General features: G+C 37.7%; 1 protein-coding gene across 1 annotated transcript in view; it reads left to right on the top strand.

Annotated features, from left to right (window-relative positions):
* The first annotated feature begins 7,776 nt into the window (after positions 1-7,776).
* The window catches only part of LOC144436654 (cAMP-dependent protein kinase catalytic subunit 1), a 57,160-nt gene continuing 52,463 nt past the window's right edge, over positions 7,777-12,473 (top strand). Inside the window, exon 1 of the mRNA XM_078125496.1 lies at positions 7,777-7,946. The gene's annotated coding sequence lies outside the window, so the exon portion shown is untranslated. The remainder of the gene's footprint in view (positions 7,947-12,473) is intronic.

Genomic DNA, 12,473 nt, shown 5'->3' with positions numbered 1-12,473 from the left:
ATGATGGCAATGAATACATATATTTTTGAAAGAATTGCTGACATTGGAACTATCGGTAATGCATCTCTCGCCAGAGCTCGCCGAGGTCCCGTCACTTCCTGAAATTGAAATGGAGCTTGACGATCTTCCTCGGGTGGGAAAACCCGAAACCATGGTGCACGAATTGGTTCATTTTCATCTTCAGATGTACTTTCACTGCTTGGGTCAGTTTCTGGTTCCAAGTCTGGCAATGAATACTCTAAATCACCATCCAAACTTAGCGACAGGTAACTCTCATCACTAGTTTATGTTCCATTCTGGTAGTTGATACTAATTGTATATAGTATACACTAATTGTATACTGGGAAACAAGTTTAACCCAGATAGAACAAAAACAAGATTGGGTCATCAGTTTACCTGTACAGTGCTTCACCTCTTGAATACTCTGACAGTCCTTCACATAGAACATTCAGCATCTTCAACTTTTTCCTGTTCCACTGTTCACAAGGACATCTTTCTTTACCAAAAGACCTCTTGCTCTTGGTGTGCTGTAGGCTAGCCTCTCAATCACTCTAGTACATGTTTGTGGTGTGGTTGGCATCTTTTCCTTCACTCTGTGTAAACAATGGCACTCAGCGTGACTGGATATGAATGTAGACCCAGTTTCCTTGTCATTCATCTTGTTTAACTGCCACAACTTCATGTACATGACTTTCTTCTCTCTTCTATTTTTTTTTCTCGTGCACAGTTCTTTTCTTGAGATGTCTTTTCGTTTTTAATCCTTCTTCATTCTTCTCTTTTTCTGTGATGTAACATGTTGCCTGTATTTTGGACTCTTGAAAGGCTTGGGCTTGGCGTTGTAATGGTGACTGCAGTTTCACCGTTATCCACAGCAACTGTTTGTTGATCGCGTTCACTCTCTTGAATCTGTGCTTTCTTTTATTGGCGATATTTCTGTTGTTTATTGTTGCATTAATTTTGACAAGATTTTTGCTACATTGGACGTGACAAAAATTCACCCAGAAAAGGGCTTCTACAAAACTGTTAAGGTAACTGCTGAATATATGATAAGTTTCTTCTATTAGCCTTTAAGCAAATATATTGAAAAACAGAAAACACGAAACCAGGTTTTGAAAATGGTCTAAATTGGGTACAAATACAAGTCACAATCCAAAAAAAGTTTGAATTAATGTTAAACATAAAAAAAACTATTAAATTTAGTGTACAAGAATTCAAATTTACAGTTGTTTTAAGATAGTGGAACTAACATTTTCAAATAGTTTCAATCATTTATACACCAGTTCTTCATATATTGTTAAAATTTTTGTGTTGCTATTCAACTTTGAAGATATCACAGATTTACAAAATGTATTCTGAAATTTAGAACATCACATTGAATTACATAATTACCTTAGAAATTTGTCATTAAATTTATCATTTAATTCCCGGATTTGAGAACTGCTCAGAATGATGGTCCCAGATACATGAAGCTCAAGATCATTTAGACCGGTCTTTACGAATTCATCATTGGTACTTGTACTGGCAACACTGTCTGGCTCAGATACAGCAGCAGCTTCTAATTCAGCTGGTAGTTTGACTGACATTTGTAGCCTCTGTTTCAGATTCTGGGACATTGTCATTAACAGCAACCTTAGATTCAATCCCAGTCGTACTTCTGAATTCCGAGTCAATGTGACTTGACGTCTGCCTAACAAAAGTAACATGACATACGATACGGATATCAGAAAAATGCACGCTTTGTAAATCTTTTCCCGGAATACCTTGTAATTGTCAACCTGCGATCACAAATACACTACTACTTTTAATTTTTGGTTTGAGATTAAAAGGGGGAACATGAACTAATACTAACAGTACCAGCACAGCTTACACAGGAAATGTTATCAAAGTAACATAAACATGGTGGCGATTGACGAAGTAAAAATACAGAGATGGAGTTTGACATGGAAAGAAACTTTCAAAACAAGTTACACAGCTACTAATCTTCTTGAAAAACTTCAGAATACTTTGATTATCAGTTATGGGCCCCACTTTCTCGGCATTGCTCATTCATGGCCTCTCCACAAAGGATGGGTGACGCCACTCACATTCCACACTTACCTAAGCTTAGCACACATATAAACATGATTGATGGCGCATTTGAAATTTGATTGACACATCATCTCGAATGACATCAGAATGCGATATTTACCGAGATATTTGACATTCCAAAATGGTGACCATGAGATCTCGGTAAAACCGCGAGAGAATTAAATCATTTTGCCCTGTTTGTTGAAAAAATATTCAATTCATTTTTTTCATCAAAACTTGCAAGGGGGAGCTAAGAATTTACAAGAGGGCGCTACGCCCCTGTAACCTTGTTCAGGGAGAACACTGCTAGTATACTACATGGAGTATGAAGAGTAGTTACATGTATTTTAAACAGGGCTTCTCTCAGGTTGTGGTATTTGGTATGTCAAGAAGTGTACTTGTACATGTGTTTTATGGCTCAATGTGTTTATTTGAAATACTTATGGGGCTGTCACCATTTGCATTCTTTTGGCTTGTTTTGAACAGCAGGGGTGAACAAATCATTTTGTGAACTGGTGGTCCCTGTACCAGTGCCTTAAAAAATCCAGTGAAACATTAAATCTTACCTATGATTATGTATATTCAGACGACTTTTAACATAGTTATTAATAGTTATGTACTGGTCCATTAGACCAGACAAGGTAAAATTTGTGTGGTCCGCCCCCCAAAAAAAACGATAGTCCCAGACCCAGGACCAGTGGATTTGTTCACCCCTGAACAGGTACTGTCATGTCGGTAAAACTTGACTCTTCGTATCCAAATGTGAATACTCTACTAACACTAAACACTTACATGTAGTAATAGGGAAAGCGGTGCTTCACTGCTGACCGTGTCGGCACACTCATTTAATACAAAAGTTGAAAACAAGATTATAGATACTGTACATGACATACAACGTTTGTAGATGTTATTGATCAGAATACGAAAGTGCTTTCTTTATATAAAATACCAGAACATCGTTCAAATAATGCATATAGTTGTCAAGGAAAAACTAGAGATACAAAAAACCTATATTTAGGAAAAGTTGTTCTGGAAACCTGTACCCGATACCATGTTAATATGCGTGAAGGTGATGGGCATCACCTTAACTATTAAATTGAAAACTGAATGAAGAGAGACTGAGAGAAACTGCTAGAATGCTGACAAAAGGCATGCTGCTACTACTTTTATTCAGCAACCACACACCTGTCACACCTGGCATTTCTACACCTAATTGGCTCATAAGCCATTCACACATGCTTGCAGATAAAACAACAATTTCCAGTTTTACCCGAAATCGCTGGAAATTAAATTTACATTTATATTGTTTTGTTCATCAGCGGTCATATGTTTATTTCTTGCATAATATATTTAAGCGTGTTGCAATTTCATCCAGGGTGAAATAATGGCCCTTACAGGACTTTTGGAACCATTTCCTTTGGCCTTTACTGATCAAGACATTCAGAAATTGTATCTGAGTCCACACTGCATCAATGATAGTATTTTGTGATTTACTTTCTTATAGTTCATGAATTTTACTTTCAACTTGGTCAAGGGTCCATGGTCCCCCAAAGCTGTGAGTTTGTGTATGACATTAAAGTTGAAAGCTTGATTTTCTTCAAGTGTATGTATTTGTATTTTGTGTTTTGTTTTTAGTTGCCTATTCTTGAATAGTTCTTTTATCTTGTTTGATTGTGTCATGGCATCATTCAATATTTGTTGCCATTCTTCCTCATTTTTACCTTCTAACCACTCAGCTGTCTTATTATTGCTCCTCATTACTATGGCTTTATAGCAAACAGTTGTTGCTGCAGGTTTCATTCTTACCAACAAGTCTAAACTTCAGTGTCCCTTTCAGATACAGTATTTGTCTTAATAACTCTTAATAACAGAGCAAGGAAATCCCAGCCCAAAAATCAGAAGAAATGAGGTTGCATTTAGGGATTAGTGACAAATTTGAAGAAGGCTGAAGGTTGAAGCTCTTAACCCTTTACTTCCGGTCTGTGGGAAAAGTCGTAGCAAACTGAGGGCGCCCTCATGGGCGATCTACGTGAAAAGTTGCAGTTGAACTTTAAACCCTATTTTAATATTCATTTCTTCCTATAGGGGTATGCCCAATTGACAATTGAATAGAGTATTTCTCGACCTTTCTAATGATATACGATTAGCGGGTCACTGAATATTATTAGTCGTCTGCAGTTTGTTTTGCTTCCGTATTCAGCGTATTTTCTAACTGAACTGTCAAAGATTTTAAAGATGGCGGCTTTGCGCGATATTCAGATTGGAAATCACATTGCAAATATTTTTTGTGAAAGCAGTACTAATGAGTCATTTGAAGGTTTTACCGTGTCCAACATCGAAGATGACATACCCCTAGCTTGACTAATAGATCGTCATGAGTCATTCGGCAGTGAAGTTGGTTCAGACTTTGAAATTTCTGACACCGACAGCGAGGACGATACCGGATTGGAACCTCCATTACCCGAGGCAACAAATGACATCGGCCGTGGTGCTGACAGGGACAACTATGTGTGGACTCATGAAATCAGGACCCGTGATGACATTGATTTTGACCAGGAGAACGTACATATTTCTCAAGAGTGTCGTAACATGAGCATTTTACAACTTTTTCAACTTTTCTTTACTGGCGCTGTAATGAACTTGATCGTGACTGAAACTAACCGTTATGCGACTCAACAGCGTTCAGCCGAAGCTAATGGCCCTAAATCGGACTGTCCAGAAACTGGAATAACTGTTGAGCACTTAGAAGTTTTTCTCAGACTGACTATTGCTATGGGTCTAGTTGATAAAAAGGGCTCATTTAACTCTATCCGTGCCCCAGGCCCGATCAATCGGCCGGACCATTCATATGCAAATTGCCATGGGCCGATCAATCGGCCCATTGTACATATCAAATTTTACGAGGAATATTTTCATTGGCTCATTTCGCTAAACATCACATTATCATATAAAAAATATCCAATCAGTGATCTAGTTACAAAATGTACTTAGTTTGTCATACTTCCCGTTAGATGAGACTTGCGCAGTAGAAGTTCACGCTAAGTTCAAATAGTCAAAGGTCAGAAATGTTTACAATTGTCAACCATGGCGTCAAGTAGCGATGACAGCAACCTGTCGCTAAGTTCTGATGGTGATTTAGACTATTCATCGCCGGACTTGGAGCCAGAAAGTGACCCAAGTAGTGAAAGTGCATCCGAAGACGACGATGAACCAATTCCTGCACCATGGATTTGGGTTTTCCCGCCGGAGGAATATCGTCAAGCCCCATTTCACTTCCAGGAAGTGGTGGGACCTAGGCGAGCTCCGGCGAGAGATGTTTTACCTATAGTTTACTTAATGTTATTTCTCGCCGTTGATCTTCTGAACAGTTTCGTTAGAGAAACAAACAGGTACGCTGATTAATTTTTTAATGCAAATCTTGCAAGGCTTGGGCCATCATCTCGAGTTTGGAGGTGGGTGCAACATGGGGGCACTACACTTATCGAGATGAAAGCCTTTATAGCTGTCATATTGAACATGGGGCTAATCAAGAAGAACAGGATAGCTGACTACTGGGAAATCAAGTATCTCTCCCAGTCAACACCATGGTTTCGCACAGTGTTTTCTAGAAACCGTTTTCAGATGTTGTTGAAGTTTTTTCACATTGTGGATAACAACTCTGTACCTCGACATGGTGATCCAGCATATGATCCACGAAATAAATTCCAAACTCTAATTGACCACTGTAACAGACTTTTTCGTCAACACTATATTCCTCGTCAGGAAGTTACGGTAGACGAATCCCTTGTTGGAAGTCGTAACAGAACTGACATAATACAGTATATGCCAGGTAAACGTCATTATCGGTTTGGCATAAAGCTATGGGTTGCTTGTGAGAGTTTGTCTGGATACATTTGTTCCATGTGTGCCTATGGTGGGGCTGCCAGAGACAGGGGTGGCGAGAATGGGCTTTCTTATGATGTCGTGATGCGTGTTCTGCGGATTGCCCAACTCCTTCAGAAGGCTTTCCATATTGTTGTTGACAACTTTTACACAAGTCTACACCTTGCCAGAGATCTTCTCACAAATCACACATATTTGACAGGAACACTCCGAATTAATCGCAGAGGTATTCCAGCAATGATAAAAAATGCTCGCCCTGATGCCAGAGTTACTGAGAAGGTATATAAATCCTGAGAGATGCTTATCTATTGATGAATCGATGATCAAGTTCAAAGGACATATATATCATTCAGACAATACATAAAGAACAAACCAACAAAATGGGGTATCGAGGTTTTCAGTTTAGCCGAGGCAAAGTCTGGATATGTACTAAATATGAAAGTCTACATTGGCAGAGAACCACATCAGCTTAGTGAGTTCCCAACAAATGACACTGTTTTATTACTATATAGGCCATACTTCAACAAAGGATACCATCTTTACAGTGACAATTACTATACAAGTCCAACTCTGTATCAGGAATTAGAAAGTCGTGGCATTTTAGCCTGTGGTACTGTCAGGATGAACAGGAAAGGGTTACCACAAGATATAAAAAAATCAGAGCCAACAGTAAAAAATCTGAGACGTGATGAGTCTGTTTATTGGCAGAGTTAGATGACTGCTATAGTGTGGAAAGACTCCAAACATGTGTCTTTGTTGGCAACAATACCTGTCAACAGTGAAAATGAGCAAACAGTGCAGAGATCTGTGAAGGAAAATGGCAGATGGACTCGTCGAGAGTTCAATCAACCTGAAGACATTGCCAACCATAATAAGTACTTGGGAGGTGTCGATCTCGCTGACCAACGCTTGCAGTCCTACAAGTGTCCTATGAAAGGCCATACATGGTATTTTCAAATCTTCTGGTACCTTTTAGAAGTAGCCATCCTGAATGCCTTCCTGTTGTACAAGAAAGCTCTTCCTGCAAGCAACAAAGCTATGTTGTCATTCAGAGAAGAGCTGTGTGACCAACTGATTGGTGGTCGGTCATTCAGTCGTCAGCCAGGTCGCTGTCCATCAGCACCTCCATCTGAAGACATCAGATTTGACAGAACAAAAGAACATGCTCCTGAAAGAAAAGAAAACACTTGCAAAACACCTGCAAAGGAAAGAAACCAAATTTGCCTGCAGAGCCTGTGGAGTAAGAATGTGCCCTGATCCTTGCTTCCATCGCTACCATTACATGAAGGACTTTCTGTGTGAAGACCCAGAACTACAAGGAAGAGATATTGCAAGGAAGAAAAGAAATATTAGGAACTGAAATTGAAATAACATTGAGAAATAACACTAAAAGACTGAGAAAACACTGCCAGAGATTGATGTACAGTGAGTTTTATTGAAATTGATACATTTATGCAAATGAGTGTTGCAGTTTGCAACATTGTGTTAAATTGTTGTTACAACAAAAGAGAATTTAATTGTGACAAAGTTGATGTATAAGTTTGTGTTGGAGTTACTCCAAATTTCAGTATTTTCTACATAATTGTCAAAGGTGTCATACTCAAGTTTTTAATTCAGGCCATAAGGGTATACAGGTATGCTCTATTATACAGGAAGTAAAGGGTTCCACAAGGATAGTATCCTTCTGCATAACAGACGAACAGACAAAGTCAGACACATTAGAAAAAATGATTTCTAGAAATATAGAAAGATGAGGACTCAGGAAGTGTTCTTAGGTGTCCATAATGACTTCATTAGAAAATGTGAGCAGTCTCTCATTGATCCTGAGAAGTTGAACGATAAAATTCAGATTTTTTTCAAGCAGGGTGATGTGTTGAGAGAACTTCCCATGATGCAAAGAGTATGCAAAAAGAAAACAGATAATGAACCTGTAAGAGTGATGGAAATGACATCAGAAAGAGTACAGGAAATGGGTGAAAGATAATCTTGATCTTCAAGTAAGTGCAGCTACCTTTATTAAATTAAGACCAAGTAATGTAAAACCAATACAAAAACATACACTTAAGCAGTGTTTGTGTGAACAATGCACCAACATAATGCTGAAAGTATGGACACTGAATGCAGCTCTTGCTCAACATAAATATTCAGATTTGAAAATTAAAGCCAAGTATGACCTGCTAAATATAACTCCTTGTGAAAGAGAAAATGGGCAGCACTCGTACAGATGCATAAGTAGGCAGCGTGAAAAATGTGGTGTACAGAAGTTGAGGGAGGGATTGGAAATGGTGTCACCACAGGATCGCATAATACAGACTTCTTGGTTGAAATGGGAGGGGGAAAGTCCTCTATCACAGTCAGTGGTGCACTGAAACAACAAACCAAAAATGTGATGGTCAAAGATTGTAGGGGAGTGTACAGTTTTAACTTCCAGGGGGGGGGGGGGGGGGGGGGGGGGGCTAAACAAAATTTCACTATTTGTTAGGGGGGGGGGCCACAAAAAAAACCTAAACCTGAATGTCAGGATGGACAAGTGCCAGATGTGTATATAAAATAAAATATAGGCAAAACCCAACACTGTCCTACAGAAGTAGCATTTAACATGGATTGATGATAAAACAGTGCACAAACCTATTAAATCACAATATTTGTATTCAGTGAAACAAAAATTGATCGGCGACTCTGCCACTTCTCAAGGTAACTTTCCCATGAAATTGTGTAGGACTTGTTTCATCACAATCAATGTCTGAGATATCAGCCGTGCTTGAAGTTTCAGAGTTATCAGAAAAACAATCATCACTGTCTATAACACCTATTATAGCATTTTCACTTTCAGAGTCACTACTATTTGTATCACTGATGTCTGTAGTTGTAGTTTGAAGTTCATTTGCAGTCACTTTTCTTGACCTAAAATCAGGTGTTCCAAGTATGTGCGTTGATATTATGTCTACTTTTTCTCCTTTTAATTTTCTATATTTTGGCAATTTATGCTTGTCTAGATATTTATCTAGCTCTTTTACGTTCAGTTTTTCTAGAGTTCCACTTATGAATAACTGCAACCAGTCATAGTCATTATAATTCTTGTTTTCTCTTTTCTTCTGTACCTCTAACCGATGTCTGGATCTAATGTTTTTCATCCTCTCCAAATTTCTCAAATGTTCAATGTAGTTTTTAACACTGTTCACACTGACAATATATTTCTCAGCAAAACGAGAAATAGCAGCTTCATCATTTAATTGTTTTGAAACATAGAGCTTTTTAAAGTTAGCACGTGGTTGGTAGTCATCAACAGTTCGATTTGTGTTTGGTGTTTCAAACACATCCATATAATGACCTGGGTTGTGCATATCTGGCATAGGATGTGGTATTCTGTTCATAGATGGCGATATCCAATCTGTAATGGAACAGTAACTGCACTTTGAGCCATTTTGTATACATGAATCCCTAATAAATTCCATATAGAGCTCACCAATATTGTAATGGGTTTCAATAAATTTGCTAATTTTCTCCATGTATGAACTGCCAGGAATTTGTTTCTTTTTAACTTCTGATTGCGACGAAAGATAACTGTTAACATTGACACGATTAAAAAAAACCATATCCTCTTCTTTATCTGTTACATATGCTTTGATGTATTGTGATAACACGGGTGCATCGTCACAGCGCTCTTGAACTTCTCGTGCTACTTCCAAGGCATTTTTTTCCATTCTTTCCTCTTCATGGGTTTCATATTCTTTAAGTGACAGGCTACTTATTTAAAATGTTTCTAAAATGTGTAATTTATGAAGTGTTTAAATTAATAATAAATGATTGTGTGACCAACCACTGCAAATTAATCCTAAAATTTCAATATGTTCACATGGAAAAAAGTTTCCTCATGGTGCAATTTTGCACTATTTTTTCCAAACCTGTGATAAATAAGTAATATATATATATATATATATTTACTTGTTCATTTATTTGCTAATTTATTTATGTCAGTGATGGGCTAAAAAGCCAAGAAAAAGTGTAGCCAGACCAGTAGTCTATTCTGTCACCCCTCAGTTGTAAGTAGACATCCTGTCAGCCAATTTAACTTATAATAGTCTTTATTTGTGATTTTATGAGTGTCCATGATTCAACAACTTTGTGCACTGGTTCAATTCTGAAGTAAGTATAAATATGGAATAAGTTAATACATGTAGCAACTGCTGGCAAAACTATGTGTTGCTGTATCTGTGTTTCATCTGTGCGTATTTTTGTTAGTGGTTTCAGGGGGGGGGGGGGGGCATGAAGTAAAAACAAGAAGTCTTAGATAATTTATACCAGTTTTTGTAGGGAGGCCACCAATAAAAATCCCTTGCTTCATTAGAAATCCTCCGGCCTCCCCCTGGAAATTAAAAATGTACACTCCCTAGGTACACTTGCAAATAACTTAGTTGATGAGCTTGTCGCTAAAGCCAACTTGAATGTACTGGCTAAACACTTGTTTGTCGCTACCTGGCAACAGAAGAAATTTGCTGAGCTCACAAAGTCCCCACTTCCTGAACAGACTCATAATGGTTCTAGATTTTGCACAGAACTATGCATGTATAAATCAGGATGAGATACAATCTGCACATTGCACAAATACACAGGTAACATACATCCTATAATGGCATTCTACAACTGCACAACTAACATACCAATACCATTCAGTAATCAATGCTGTTCATCAGCGATGACCTTACACATCACAGCCATTACAGTTCATCATAATTTTCACTATAACAGTGATTACTGATCATCTATCTTGATACACATAAAACTTGTTCTTTGGGGTAGTGTGTACAAATTACTTACAATGTAATAATATTCTGTATGGTTGCTATGGTAATTCATTGATTAGTTAGCTGTATCGTCAGATTTCCAGAGAAAATATTTCTGGATTTGCTATCCTTAACGATTTTGAGAAATATGATTAATTTCTTATCAATAGTACTATTCACAGTCTCATCCCCAATGACCTAGTACCATGCTTTGTTAAATTTCTGTAGCTAAATCGGATTTGATTACCCTGGCTATACATGTAGCAAGAGCTTCTTCTTCTATGCCACTTTGATGTTTGTTTTCCACCTGGAAGATAATATATGGCCATGGAGTTCATTCTTAGATATGTCATAAACGGTTCGAATCATAGCTGCATGTGAGTCCACTTGTTTAGCCGAGTTTTGACGTGCAGCATTTTCCATTAATAACTTTATGGGCTTGTACTTGACGTCAGCAGTTATCTTCAGTCCCATGCTGACGTTTCGGTGCCAAAGCTTGAAAATCACTACAACCACTAGTTAATCTATAATTTATCTTACCAGCAGGGGAGGACTCGATTAGTTGTGTAACAACTACTTCCACACCCTTTTCCCGAATAACACGTTTATGTATATACATAAGGATTTTTAGTTCTGTTCTGTATCACATTTTTTTTATACGTGGGAATAAAAATTATTATTATGGCAACATTCTTTACAAAGCATCTGGTCCATTTCTTTGCCGTCAACCATATCTTGTGTGTGTTTCAACCAGGGATACTCCATTTCCCACTTGTGACGATATTTTTAGTACTCATGAATCGTTTCTGGTTTTAATACTTTTATTTGATACCAAACTATAAATTATAATATGATACTATGTTTCTGCCGTTTTGTGACTTACATGAAAATAATCGCTTTCATCTAAAGATTTTGAAAATGTGTACGACACGTATATATTTACACTATAAAGCCTCATGTCGAGAATTCTCATTCAATACCTACGCATGTTGTCTCATGAATAATGGAATCAGAAGTGGTCAAAGGTATGTATGACTTCATGTGACACCCGCTTACATTCAAGGGTTGCCCAATTTGCTTGTTGATGTATTTTTATCATTTTTAAATAGAATACAAAATTCTGGTTTGGTTTCCATTCCATCCCTCTCAGTATACATGTAGTCCTATTAGTAGCAGACGATATGATGGTATACTATTGGGAGAATGGCGGGAATTTCTGTGTTTTGTTTTGATGTTTGGTTTTTTGACACCCTGTGTTTACCTTTTGATGTGGCAGTAAGGTTTTGAATTAAAAACATCGATGACTCATTTAAAATACGAACAGCTGATGGATAAAAAGTGCTTTTGAAATGAATGGTTTTGGTTTTGAAAGACCTGTAATTTCCTGTTCCATTTCAGCCTCTTTTTTCTCTAAATCATTTTGGTAAGATTCGGACAATACGGACATCTTTTGGAGGTACTCCAGCTGTACGTCTAGTTTGTCCACCTCTTCAAACAATTCATCTATCATTGTTCCAATTATTTGCAGCTTTGTATGTAAATTGTCGATCGTAAATTCTGTGGCTGGATTGTATGGGATAATTGGTTTACCTGACTGGCTATTCAACTGTGTGTCTGCCCATGACAACATATCTTCCAATGTTATGGACAGACCCCATGTGTGGTGTGGGTTATAACATCGCTCTATTGATGTACAGCATAAGTTGCAGAAAATGTTTGTACTTTTTCTGTTTGAAACGA

Source organism: Glandiceps talaboti, chromosome 6 (genome assembly GCF_964340395.1).
Source record: "Glandiceps talaboti chromosome 6, keGlaTala1.1, whole genome shotgun sequence".
Classification (NCBI taxonomy): domain Eukaryota; kingdom Metazoa; phylum Hemichordata; class Enteropneusta; family Spengelidae; genus Glandiceps; species Glandiceps talaboti.
This window is presented reverse-complemented; position numbering and strand designations above follow the sequence as displayed.